At 39.8% G+C, this 14,411-nt stretch overlaps 1 pseudogene across 1 annotated transcript; it reads left to right on the top strand.

Moving 5' to 3' along the window:
• The first annotated feature begins 290 nt into the window (after positions 1-290).
• LOC308416666 (TIP41-like protein) lies at positions 291-1,120 on the top strand (annotated as a pseudogene). Its single transcript has one exon. The product of its transcript is annotated as a TIP41-like protein (transcript).
• The last annotated feature ends 13,291 nt before the right edge of the window (positions 1,121-14,411 follow it).

Raw genomic sequence — 14,411 nt, 5'->3', positions numbered from 1 at the left:
AAGCCTTCTGGGTCGTGACGGAGCAGACCACAAGTTAAGGGTGTGTCCCCATACTGCAAGCAAAGTGTGTGTTCCCCTTCAATGAAGGACAATGCTTGAGAAAGAAGTCAGACTGTAGTGATTAGTTCCAGAAACCTAGAGAGGAGCCCATGAGTCCCTAGATATATAGTAACAACCACTGCTTAGGTAAATTGAAGCTACAGATGTTCAAGTAAGAAACCCTATGCCGGAGTCGTGCTGCAGGGAGGGCCAAACTGTGACTGCTGAGCTTGCTCCGAGGAACCCTGTGACTCCGCTTCTGCCGTAATGATCCTGGATTTCAGAGCAGCTACCAGGACTTCTCCTTTGGGCCTTGGAAGCTGAAGGTGTCCAAGACCCACATCATGAAGCCCGAGGATGTGGCAAAGTTAACTGATGCGCTGCACACGCCATCCCTCTCTGAAATGGTGTTTGGAGACAACGTTCTAAGGATCCAGCATGGCTCTGGCTTTGAAATAGAGTTCAATGCTACGGATGCACTGAGATATGTGAAAAATTACCAGGGCGTGCTCAAAGTAGCTTGTGCTGAAGAGTTGCAGGGAAGTAGGACGGAACATGAACACTCCAAAGGAGTTATTAAACTATATGACTGGACCTACAAAACAGATTGTAAAGAAATTCTGCTTAGAGAATCTCTGAAGTTAAAGGCTATACCCACAAAATATCATATAGGTACAGAAAATTGAAAGCCAAAGAACAGATTCAATTTTTTAAGAAGATATGTTTGAAAATGAATTGCATGATCATTGCATTTCCAGCCTGAGTGTGAAAGTTAGAGAGTGTCTTCCAGCTTTTTCTTCTATTGTGGTTTTTCCTGATACTTGATGGGGTGCTCATCAGAATGAATGACACGAGGCTTTACCATGAAGCTGACAAGACCTACATGTTAGGAGAATATACATCCAGAGAGGGCAAAATTTAATACATGTTTAATTTAATACAGGTTCCACCTTTCCTCTTCACTGAACTTAATGAAATATCACAATATTTACCAGTTAAGGATGCAGTCTATGAGAAGCTAGTGTTTCCAGAAAGAACTGATCCTGACCATGTGGACTCACGAAGTACGCTCAGAGAATAAAATGTGATCCAGCAGCCTCTCGATGTGGAAGCTGACTGGATACATTGGCTATTTGTAGGGGTATTTTTATTATTATGAGAATTAATTTCCTTGCTTAAATTAATTGCACAGAATTTCTATAGCCTTAAAGGAAAATAAAAGATTGTTGCAGGCAGGCTCCTCTCAACTCCGATTTATACTGTCCGCTTTTAAGTTCCTGCTCCGGAGAGATGCATGCTCTGGAGCTTGATTTGGATTCTTAACTCCCCACAAATTGTGACCTCAGCAGTGTTGTGTTTGTGTCTCATGAGCGGGACATAACCTGCATCCATCCTGAAGCATCGTCTTCTACTGTGAAGAGGCTGACCTGCAGACGCCATCACTGAGCCCCGGTGCCCTGTGACCTTCCCAGGATTCTGACTGCATGCTGATGTGCTACTCTGGCTCTTGGCTGTGGGCTTTCGGGTGTTTCTTCGCACTTCTGGAGAGTTGTGACACGTCACCCATGAACTTAATCTTGTATTATTCATTAGTTGGAGTTTCTGGGCAACATCGTATTGTGTGTGTTTGTACATGCATGTATTTTTTAAAATCTTTTCATTTAAATGTGTTTGTCTCTGAGTAATGTTAGATTACCTATTCTGACAATTCCTTGTTAAAAGTTGTGGAGATTTAAAATTAAATAATTGACTTTTTAATAAAACAATTAAAGAGGTGTGCAGTGGGAAGGAGAGGTGTGCTTCTAAAAACTGATTTGGTGTATTCCCGTGAGGAATACCAAGGTGTGTCCTTGGAAATTTCTAAATATGACATATGCCATTTTACTTTTATTTGTCCAGGTGTCTTTTGTAAGAGGAGAATAAATAATAAAGAATATGAATTCATTAATAAAAAAAGAAAAAAAAAAGAAACTCAGCATCAGAATGTGGGCTTTGTCGCCCTCTGCTGTTGGGTGGAGGCAATGCCTCTTTTTGAAAGATGAAAGCGCTCTCCTAGGTGATGGAGCTTTGCACATTCCTACCATGGCATAAGAGCAAATTTCTGCAAGCTTCCAAGGAATTTAAATATTTTTAATGTGAAGTTTCGTTTATTACAAATTTCTAACCTGGGACATAGCATTTAATGCTACGGCATGGTGCTCTTGTGTAGAGAGTGTGGATGTGGGCTGCTTACCTCTAACTGTTCTGTCCTTACCTTTTCATTTGGGTGAGAACTATTGGTTTGCCATATATTTCAGCAGAGCCAGGATTCTATCAGCACCCTGCCCTGGAAATGCAGTCCCTTTCAAGAAAACATCTGGCCAAAATTGTCAGTAGTGCTAAGGCTGGGGAATTCTGTTTGCTGTTTATCATCTAATTTATCACTGTGCATGGCATTAAAAGGGGGAAAGTTCATTCGCCATTATTATTCTGTGATTGCAGGCTGTGGAAGGCACCTCCAGAATAATCGTTCCCCACTCTTCTTTCATAACAGACAGAGCTCTTTATTCACAAGGCAGTGTGTTCATGTCTATTTTCCCCCATAGGGGTGGCCATGCTGTGTAATTCTAGTTGATGAACTGTCAGTTTAATTCTCCCAGCAAGTTTTTCTCTTTCCTGAAAAAAAAAACAAAGACATCAAAATAAAACAGATTTTTTGTTTCTTTAACCTTCCTGTTTTGCCTGAGATTCTGGTAAAATTCCTGGGCAAAAAGTATATAAAGAAACAGCTAAAACCCCACATGGTGAGATAGATAGACCATAAGGAAAAAGAAAACCCGGGAAAGAGAGAGGCTCTGTTTCTTGCCATGTGATGTCCCAAATATACAAAACACCCCTCCCAAGAACTTCGATTGAATTCTATCAAATACACTATAAAGAACTCTTTCTTTATGCCCAACTATTAAATTTGCAAAATGACAAGGAAACCCAAAATTAAGTGAGCTAAGGTAATACTTGTTTTAGATTTTGTTTCAGGAGAGTCTGTCAAACCTGCTGTCATAGACTTTCAATTTAATGGTTGGGTTTGGTTTAGAAGAGAATGGGAAAAATCCAAAGACAGTTCAATCCAGTAAGCCACTAGCAAGTACACAGTGTATTACTTTCCCCAGGGCTGTCATAAAATACCAGACAGAGCCAACTTAAGAAAGAAAAGGACGAGTGTTTGGGCTAACATTTGAGGATCCATTTCATCATGATGTGAAATGATGGATCAAGCAATGGCAGATGGAGTGTGAGGGACCTGGTCACGTGGTGCAGTAGGAACAAGCAGAGGAACACCTACCATCTACTTTTATTCTGGCCAGGGGCCCCATCTGTATGTAAGAATGATGCTCTCATCTTCAGAGTAGCTCTTCTCCTCACACGCAGAGTCTTGTTTCAATAGAAACTCTAAATCCAGTCAGGTTGAAAATGACCACAACACGCACAACACGGAGACCCCAGTGACGACATTTTTTTCATGGCAAACAAAGTAATAGATCTACTTCCAAAGGAGAGACTAGTGGAAAACTGGCCTTCACCTACCGTTATCTATCACTGAAGAGACTTTGTATTTCACCTAATTATTTATAGTCAGAAAACTAGCTCTCTGAAATACAGGCTCTGTGATCGTCAGCTGATGATGCTCCAGAAAATATCAGCAAGCACACACATCCAGAGAAGGCACCTTCAACTCAAGCCTTAAATAATTCCCAAAGATGACTTTGTAAAGAATGCAAGCTTTTGATCTAAAGGAAAGAGTACAGTGTTTCCAAACAAAGGTCAGAGCTGATTAAAAAACAATCCCAAATAACTAGGTAGAAAGAAAGTGTAAGAGGAAAAGAGAAACTAAAGAAGAAAACAAGTTTCAAAACAGGAACTAATGAAAGTAATATCCACTTTAAGTAGTATTAATGAATTCTAAGTCTCAGACCAGTCTGATCTACAGAACCAGTTTCAGTACAGGCAGGGCTACACAGAGAAACCCTGTCTTTAAAAACAATCAATATAAATATATGTGTATACACACACAAGCACACACACACATAAGCACGTGAGAGGGAGAAGGTCACATTGATCTATATATATGGAATTAATATCTGCCAATCTAGACACATGGTTAAATTTCTCAATGGGCACAAATTACTCCCATGCATCCTGTCAGATGATCATGGACTAAAGCTGGTCTTCAATAACAACCAAAACAACAAAAAGCCTACATACACATTGAAACTGCACAATGCTCTACTCAGGGATAACATGGTCATAAAGAAAAAAAGAAAGACATTTAAGGATTTTTAAAGAATTTAATGAAAATGAAACACAGCATCCCCAAACCTACGGGATGCAATGAAAACAGTGCTAAGATAACTCATAGCTCTGAGTGCCTCCAAAAGGAAACTGGAGAGAGCATACACTAGCAATTTGACAGCACAGCTAAAAGCTCTAGAACAAAAAGAAGCAGGTACAAATAAAAGGAGTAGAAGGCAAGAAATAATCAACTCAGAGCAAAAATTAACCAAGTAGAAACAAAAAGAACTATACAAAGAATCAACAAAACCAGAAGTTGGATCTTCAAGAAAATCAACAAGCTTGATAAACCCTTAGCAAGACTAACTAGAGGGCCCAGAGAGAGTATCTAAATAGATAAAATCAGAAATGCCAGAGAAAAAAATTTTAAAAAAACAGGAAAAAAAGAAATGACAGTGGAGATATAACAACAGAAACAGAGGAAATTCACAAAATCATCAGATCCCACTAGCAAAGCCTATACTCAACAAAACTTGAAAATCTGGAGGAAATGGATACATTTCTAGAGAGATACTAGGTACCAAAGTTAAATCAGGATCAGATAAACCATGTAAATAGTCCAACAACATGTAAAGAAATAGAAGCAGGCATCAAAAGTCTCCTAAGCAAGAAAAAAAAAAGTCTAGGAACAGATGGGTTCAGTGTAGAATTCTATCGGACTTTCATAGAGGACCTAATACCCATACTTTCAAAGCTATTTCACAAAATAGAAAAAGAAGAAACACTACCCAACTTTTTCTTCAAAGTCACAATTAAACTCACACCTAAATTACACAAAGTCCCTACAAAAAAGAGGACTTCAGACCAATTTCCTCATGAACATTGATGCAAAAATGATCAATAAAATTTTTGCAAACTGAATCCAAGAACACATCAAAACAGTCAACAACCATGATCAAATAAGCTTCATCCCAGGGATGCAGGGATGGTTCAATATATGGAAATTCATCACCATAATTTACCATATAAACAAACTCAAAGGAAAAAAAAAACACACGATCATCTCACTAGATGCTGAGGAAGCATTTGACAAAATTCAACACCCTTTCATGTTAAAAGTCTTGAAAAGATCAGGACTCTTAAGACCTATTTCTAAACATAGTAAAAGCACTGTACAGCAAACCGCTAGCCAATATCAAACTAAATGTAGAGAAACTTAAAGCAATCCCACTAAAATCAGGGACTAGACAAGGCTGCCCACTCTCTCCCTACCTATTCAATATAGTACTAAAAGTCTTGGATGAGCAATTGGACAACAAAAGGAAGTCAAAGAGATACAAACGGTAAAGAAAGAAGTCAAAATATCACTATTTAAAGATGATATGATACTATACTTAAGTGACCCAAAAATTATGCCAAAGAACTTTTACAAGCTTATAAACAAATTCACAAAGTGGCTGGATATAAAATTAACTCAAACAAAAAAGTCACCTTCTCTACTGAAAGGATAAACAGGCTGAGAAAGAAATTAGAGAATCAACACTTTTGACAATAGTCAGAAAGAATATAAGATAACTTGGGATGACTCTAACCAAGCAAGTGAAGGATCTTTATAACAAGAACTTCAAATCTCTGAAGAAGAGAATTGAAGAAGATCTCAAAAGATGAAAAGAGCTCCCATGCTCATGGATTGGAAGGATCAACATTGTAAAAGTGGTGACCTTGTCAAAAGTAATTCATAAATTCAGTGCAATCCCCATCATAACTCCAATTCAATTCTTCATAGAGTTTAAAAGAGCAATTTGCAAATTCATCTGCAATAACAAAAACCTAGGAAAGCAAAATCTATTCTCAACAATAAAAAAACATTCAGGAGAAACACCATCCCTGACCTCAAGCTATATTACAAAGCAATTGTCATTAAACGCACACACACACACACACACACACACACACACACACACACACACACACACACAGTGCTGGTATGGGGATAGATAGGTAAATCAATTGAACAGAATGGAAGACCCAGAAATGAACCCACATATTTATGGCTACTTAATTTTTGACAAAGGAGATACAAACATTCAGTGGAAAAAGGACAGCCTCTTCAACAATTGGTGTTGTTTCAGCTGGCAGTCAGCATGCAGAAGAATGCATATCGATCCTTTCTTATCTTCTTGTACAAAGCTCAAGTGCAAGTGGACAAAGACCTCCACATAAAACCAGGTGCACTGAAACTATTAGAAGAGAATGTGGGAAAGAGCTTAGAACACATAGGCATAGGGGAAATTTTCCTGAACAGAACAACAATGGCTAGGGCTCTAAGATCAAGTATCGACACATGGGACCTCATGAATTTGCAGTTTCTGTAAGGGTAAGGACGCTGTCAAGAAGACAAAAAGGCAGCCAACAGATTGGAGGTGATCTTTACCGATCCTATATCTGTTAAGGGCTAGTATCCAAAATATACAAAGAACTTAAGAAGTTAAACTCCAGAGAATCAAGCAATCATATTAAAAAGGGGGTACAGAGATAAAAAAAGGATTCTCAATTGAGAAATATCAAATGGCTGAGAAGCACCTAAAGAAATGCTCAACACTCCTAGTCATCAGGGGAATGCAAATCAAAACAACCCTGAGATTCACATCATTCACAATGGCTAATATCAAAAATTAAGATGACAGCAGATGCTGGCAAGGATGTAGAGAAAGAGCAACACTCCTCCACTGTTTGTGGGAATGTAAGCTGGTACAACTGCTGCGGAAATCAGTCTGGCAGTTCGTCTTAAAATTGAACGTAGAACTACCTGAAGACCAAGCTATTCCACTCCTGGACATATACCCCCCCCCAAACACTCTAACATATAACAAAGACACATCCTCTACCATGTTTATAGCAGCCTATTTATAATAGCCAGAAGTTGGAAAGAACCCAGATGTCCTTTAACAAAGGAATGGAGACAGAAACTGTGGTACATTTACTCCATGGAATACTAAGATCTTAGAAACAATGACTTCATGAAGTTCCTAGGCAAATGGATACAATTAGAGACTATCATCCTGACCAAGGCAACCCAGTCACAAAAGAACACACATAGTATACACTCACTGTTAAGCAGATACTAACCTCAGAAATCTCTGAATACCCAAGAAACAATTCTCAAGCCTTATGAAGCTCAAGAAGGAAGGCCAAAATGGGTATGCCTCAGTCCTTCTTAGAAGGGAGAACAAAACACTCCCAGGAGAAAATACAAGGTTTGAAGTAAATATTAATCAGAGGCTGCCTCACTCTGAGATCCACCCCATATGCAGCCACCAAATCCAAGCATTGTTGCTGATGCCAAAAAGTACTTACTTGCAGGAACCAGATAGAGATGCCTCCTCAGGGAATTAGTCAGTGTCAAATAGAGAGAGCTAAGCATTTGTGGAGCTAACTGAACACGGGGACCCCCCAATGAATGTGCTAAAGAAAATACTGAAGGAGATGAAAGAGATTGCAGCATTATCAATCAACCAAACCCTCCAAAACTCCCATGGACTAAAACACCAACTAATGCACACACATTGCAAGACCTATGGCTCCAGTTGCATATGTAGTTGAAGTGTCTGGCATCAACGTGAGAAGGGGCCTTTGTTCCAGAGAGGGCACATTTTTCCAATGTAGGGGAATGACAAGGCAATGGAGTGGAGAGGGTGATTAGGAGGGAATGCATCTTTCTGAAGAAAAATGGAGGGGGATGGGAGCCTGGTGGGTGGAAAGGGATAACATCTCAACTGTAAATACAGAGTATCTAATTTTTAAAAAAGAATGAAATACAGAATTTTCTTAGATATATTTATTTTAAAATTTGACCTATCAATGTTCTAATGCAGACAAATATTTTAAGTTTCTATTATTGTTACACATTGATTAATAAAATATTAAATACATATTTAGTGAATATTTTCTGCACTTTTCTTAGTGAATGTTGTCTATTCATCTGACATCCTATGAATGTCAAGAATATTTCTGTGACATGTTTTGAAATATATTGTCAAATGCCTTTAGAAAACTTCCCAATTTATGCTTCAACACTTATCAGAAACAGCCATTTATTACATCTTTTTATTTTCCCAGGCTATAATCAATTATATCTCATGGTTAATCACATTTCTTGCCTTGATTGTTGGCAATGTTCGGGGCATGGCATTTTCTCTACTCTACTTAAGGTACAGTTTAATTTTTACAAAGAATTTATTTTATTGTTATTTTCCAGTGTGCATGTGTGTGTGTGTGTGTGTGTGTGTGTGTGTGTGTGTGTGTGTGTGTGTGTGTGTGCAAGCCTGTTTGCATCTTGAAGGTTCTCTCAGAATCATAGTTATAGGCAGGGGTGAGCCATCAGGCATGGGTTCTGGGACTAAAATCCCGTCCTATTTAATATCAACTAATGCTCCTACCTATCTACCTCTAAAGCCCCATACATTTGCCTTAAAAATTTTTTATTGCATTTGTGAATTTTATATCATGCAATCCAATCTCTTATTTCTCTGTTTCTCTATATCCACCCTCAACCTTTGAAACTACCGCTGAAAAAAAGAAAACAAAACCAAATCAAAACATCTCTGTAGAAGCTGCAGCTTGTCATAGTGTGTCCTACATATACCCCTTTGCCCACACATCTTTACTTGCAAATGGTCATTACAGTGAGTCATTGGTCTGGTACAAGGCCTCTGGCTTCTGCTACACTTTCAGTACCAGATCCTCACCAGGATTCTTTCCAGATTTCCTGTTGTTGCTGTGTCCTGGAGATCCTGAAGCTTTCATCTGCAGGACCTGCCCCCTCACACATTCCAGCAGTTCACTGATGGGATAGAGATTGGCCGACTCAAAGCATTTGCTGTGCTCTAAAAGCTCTTGGGTTGGGATTGATTTATTTGTTATTTCCATTGAGAGTGTTTTCAGTTTATCTACCGCTGCTTCGTCAGCGTGCATCTGTGAGCAGATACAAAACTGTTCAAGTGGGACTGGGATCCCAAAGGTTTCAAGAAGTTCTTTCTGAGGTCAGTAATGCCAACAGGGAGCTCTGCCCCCCATTTCTTGGTTGGCTTCTATTGGGTACTTGACTAACAGTGGGAGGAGAAAACTGGATGGGCCAACTGCATTGATTAGGCCTTATTTCTTCCCACTTCATTCAAGCATATGTGTGTCCTTTAAAAAAGACTCCAGATAAACAGCTCAGTGTGGCTTATATTATTGTCTTATTATACAGGAGCTCCCCCGTCTCTGTGTGTGGGTCTGTCTGTCTGTCTTTCTGTTTCTGTCTCTCTCTCCTCAACCTCAAGAACCTACCTATGAATCTATACTAATAATAATATAAACTTCTCATAAATTTCACTATCTGTAGTAAATTTTAATTTTTTGAATTTGAGAGATAGCAACCTAAAGCCACCAGCAATTCCCCAATAAATGACAGGGATTGTGAGCCTAAAGCTATGTTTTATGTTTAAATTACTGTGTCTAAGAGGTCTATAAAACAAAAATCCCTCTAACCTAAGCCCCACTTGTCCAAGGACAGATAAAGTCCTAGAATGCTGGGGGCCAGTTGTTCTTGTAAAATAACAAGCCGTGTGATTTCTTTTCTGTAAACAAAGCCTCAACTTCACAGATTGTGTGTGGTCATACATAAGTGGGAAGTATGTTGGCTGGAAGTACATTTATTCTTGCCCCTAAGTGAATGAAGGTAACAAGTATATAGTCTTGGGGGTTTTGCCTCAGTAAATTTTTGACCAACCAATGTAATTTACAGCTATACTCTACTGATCCAGAGTATGGACCTGGCCAGTTTCCTTTGTCCTGGACAGGATTTAATAGAGCTTGCTTCAAATTTGACTCCAAAAATTGTGGTACTAGTTTTATTCTTGACTGGTAGGTTTTTGCAGGATCTGGAGTCCAGAAGGGCATCCATTTAGTAGATGACTATGTCTACCATGTTTCTTTAATTCCCATATAATAGTCCTCTTGCTGTATGGAACCAATGAGTGATAAATACATGTAAAGCCTTCATCCAACTTAAAAACTGGTAAAGAATTTGCCCATTCTGAAACATGTAAACTAGCTACGAGGAACTACTGTATAATGTATACCTTTTCCTCCAAATCAACATGGGTGACCTAACTCAGCCCTTTGGAATGGGACTATATTGATGATAACGGTAGATAACTTAAAGAGGCCAGTAAAGGCCTTAAGACAGTATGACTTTTTTCCTAAGCAGTACTTCGTATACAGGAAGAGGCAACAAAGGAAAAGACTAAGGAGGGACAGAAAGAATGGAGTCAGAGTGTGAGCTCAGAAGTTAAGAGCTGGTAATACCTTCATATCAAATTTCTAGCTTCCAGAACATAGAAAATAACTCATTTCCGTTGTTTAAGACACCTGAACTAGGTCTTCAGGTAGGACTATGTCTAATTTCCTGAGGAACTGCCACATGTACTTTATGCTTATGGTAACTAGTAAGATTTCAATGCATAATATCAAACGTTTAAAAAAAATCAAGTACTGACAAAAATATATTCATATAGTTTTATGCCAGAATGCTTTAAAATCTGTACATGTATCTCTCTTTTTAAAAAATAAAGTTGTAAGAAAAGAAAGAAAGAAAGAAAATTTCATATTCCACAACAGCACGATATTGTTTGGAATTGGCATGCTGGCCTTCCCCCAAGCCCCCCCAAAAATACACATGTATAAAATGTCATGAATTAACTCATTTTATGCTTACTTAGAAAGAAAGGCACCTGAACTGCAGTGTTTTATTAAGTAGACCCTAGGGAACCAGTATAGATATCCAACAAATATCAGCCCAGCTCCATCCATCCTTGTGATGGACGTATGGTTAGATAAATGCATGATGGTAAAAGGAAGTCACTGCGGTTTTATTCAGTTCCATTACTACTTCAGCCAGAGTTAAGTGACAGTTATTAACTTCCCCTATGTTCACTTTTTCTTTTCCATAAATGGGCCTTTCAAATGTGCCTTGTTGGACTTGGAGGAAGATAAAGAATCCGATGTGCCCACTATGCTTTCCTTTGTTTCTCTTTAGCATGGCTGCTGTATTAGAGCAGGTATCCTTCCATTTTTAATTTTTTATTGGTTATTATATTTATTTACATTTCAAACGTTATTCTCATTCCTGGTTTTCTTTCTGCAACTCTCCATCCCACTCCCCCTTCTCCTGCTTCTATGAGAGTGACCCCCACCCACCCGTTCATTCCTACCTTAGCCCTAGCATTCCCCTTAGCTGGGGATTTAGCCTTCACAAGACCGAGAGTCTCCCCTTCAATCGATGGCAATCCTCTGCTACATATGCAGCTGAAGCCATGGGTCCCTCCATGTGTACTCTTTGTTAGTCTAGTCACGCCATGTATCTAATGTCCCCATTAGCTTTGTAGTAAAGTCAGTTTCAGCACTGACCTAGAGCAGCATCCCAGTGTCCTCACTTGTACCAGATCTTTGGTTATCTCATTTCCAGTCTTGAATGGCAACCACTCAACAGCCGCTGGAGAATCGCAAGCGTGCACTGTCACAGAAGGCAATGAGGGTTTCAGTTGTCTTTTGTCTGAGTATCTATTATCCCGGAGATTCAGAGAGGAGAGGAGAAAAATGGCTACCTCAGGCAAGGTGGTAGGGAGGAGCTTCCCACATCCCTTAGTACGTTAACTGACTACTCAGGGGCAATCGGACGGAGGAGTTGGGAAGTGAAGATGAACTATAGACAGGAGGGTGGAACTTAGCATAAAGAAACATGAAAGTCATTTGGGAAACAACACTGGCTCTCTGAAGCCTGCCTTAACTGTTTAAGCACTGGTGGCTTTTGTTGGACTTGACTGGCAGTGTGGGTAGGTGCAGTCTATACAGAACCTTGAGATCAGGAGAGCCGATCTCCTCCTCTCCTCCCTTCAGAGACTCGATTCTAAGCGAGGCTGGTTTTCAAAAGGAACATAATAAGATGAGCTACTGAAGTTATGCTCATTTCTTTTTGGAAAAAAAAACACATGCCTGTAACCTTGGAATGCGTATTTCTTAAAGGTTTGCACTTTGCAAAGTTCTTTAAAGTACTTTGGTTGTACTTGACCAGCACGTGGGTCTAGAGTATGGGCCTCAGTTAATATGGTGGTCAGAGAGGAGGACACCCTTGTGAGGCACGTTCAGACACCACCAACAAAACATATATCTGTGTAACATGATTGACTAGGACTTGGGTACGTGTTCTCTATGTAAATGAAGTGTGCAGGCTCTATATCTGAGCTCTCTATACACCTTATGGGTCTTCAGGGATTTCTTTTGGAGACCATAGGGGAAAAATTAGAGATAGTGGGAGAATTTTTTTCCTAAAGCTATATTCTCAGTATCAAGTGAGGGAGGGGTGCCTATGCAGCCCCAGGTACAGACTCATCTCTTCCTCTTGCTGACATATTGGCATTGCTGCTCCTAATGCTGTCCAAGAGAGGGCAGTTTAACAGATTACCGAACCCATGTTTTCCCCCAGTGCTTCAGGTGCTGCCTTAGTCTTATGATCATCTGAGTTCCCAGAAGCCCCTCCACATACTCAGGCAGTGGGGTCATGTGCTTTAACCATCAAAACATGTCCAATGTGGGGAAGTATGAACTTGCAGTAATGCCCAGATCCACTGTGGCAGCTCAGTGTTGAATAGATAAGAAGTCTCTCTTTGACCTGTCCCAAACTTCTGAGCTCCCTCAGGAACTATGTAACTTCAGCAGCTTAGGCTTAGACCACACAGAACACAAAGGGAAACTCACCCATGCCCTGTGTGCAGTGCATTCCAGAATATCTGTGTCGTAATTTTGAATAGATATTTCCAATTTTTTAGAATGTGTTTGCAATCAGCAGCTTGTCTCCATAAATACCCTGCCCCACTTTCTTGTCCTCTGTTGCGGCGCTGTTCATGGAGTAGCTGTAGCTGTTCAGAAGGGGTTGGGGAGCATAAAGACTTGGGGTTTCTATGCTGTGTGACACAAAGAGAGAAGTGACAATCATATCTGCTCTCCTAGAGTAAGCAGAGTGCCAATTTGTGCACAAAGATTCAGAATTTTTAAGTACCAAATTCCTGAAATTCAATAAAATGTTTTTATTAATCTGAAAAAAAGTCTATTTTTTTTAAAAGTATACTTGTTGTTCTTGGGAGTCTCCTACATGTTTACAATTATCTTGATCATTTTTATTCCATATTTTCTAGTCTCCAGAACTTGCCCCCCACCACATTTTCAACTTCATGTTTGTTCATGCTTTTAGCTATACACTGAGTTGATTAGCACTGTCTTAGTGTTGCCTGTTTGTGAAGGCATGGTTGCAGGGCCTCAGCTGGAACAAGGTCAACCTACTAGGTGCCACTCCTAAAGAGAATTGACTCAGCCTCTTCTAACAGCCAACAACTAACTGTAGTAGCTCCTTGTTCAGCAGTTGGAACTCCTATGCCCCCCCACATGCATACTGGAGTGTAAATTGGTTTAATTTTGTGCAGCCAAGCACAGCAGCTACCCAAATAGAGTTATTCCAGCACTCTGGAAGCAGAGGTAGGTGGATCTAACAATGTGAGGGCATCTAGGTCTACACGGTAAGTTCAAGTGGCCAGAGCAACACAGGGAGACCCTGTTTCAAAAGTTCTAAGTGGATGGTGGGTTTGAAAGGCATAGGGGAGCGGGGGAGGTTATTAAATCAAATATTTGTTTTGTTTTATTTATGTGTGGGCTTGTGTTGGGTGCTGAAAGAAATAAGGGAGTCTGGATAATTTTATACATTAATAGTGTGCACAAAACAGCAGAAAGCATGAAAGATCCTGTGGGATTAGCTTCCATGCCTATAGACATCCAGGAAATAAAGACAGAGGTGTGGACCCTGAATGATGGGGAACAGACAGTATGAACTACGAATTATAAGGGACTGAATGGCTTCAAGGCACAAAGACAGCTCCAAAAGCTCAGGGACACTGCTGAGGAGCAACTGAATGACTGGACCAGTGAACCAGTGAACAGAAAGTTTGTGTCTCATAACTACAGTACAGTAAGGCGTCCTTAGTGGAATGTACATGCAGTGATGGAAGTGA

The sequence above is a fragment of the Micromys minutus genome (assembly GCF_963924665.1).
Source record: "Micromys minutus genome assembly, chromosome: 1".
NCBI classification, from domain to species: Eukaryota; Metazoa; Chordata; class Mammalia; order Rodentia; family Muridae; genus Micromys; species Micromys minutus.
This window is presented reverse-complemented; position numbering and strand designations above follow the sequence as displayed.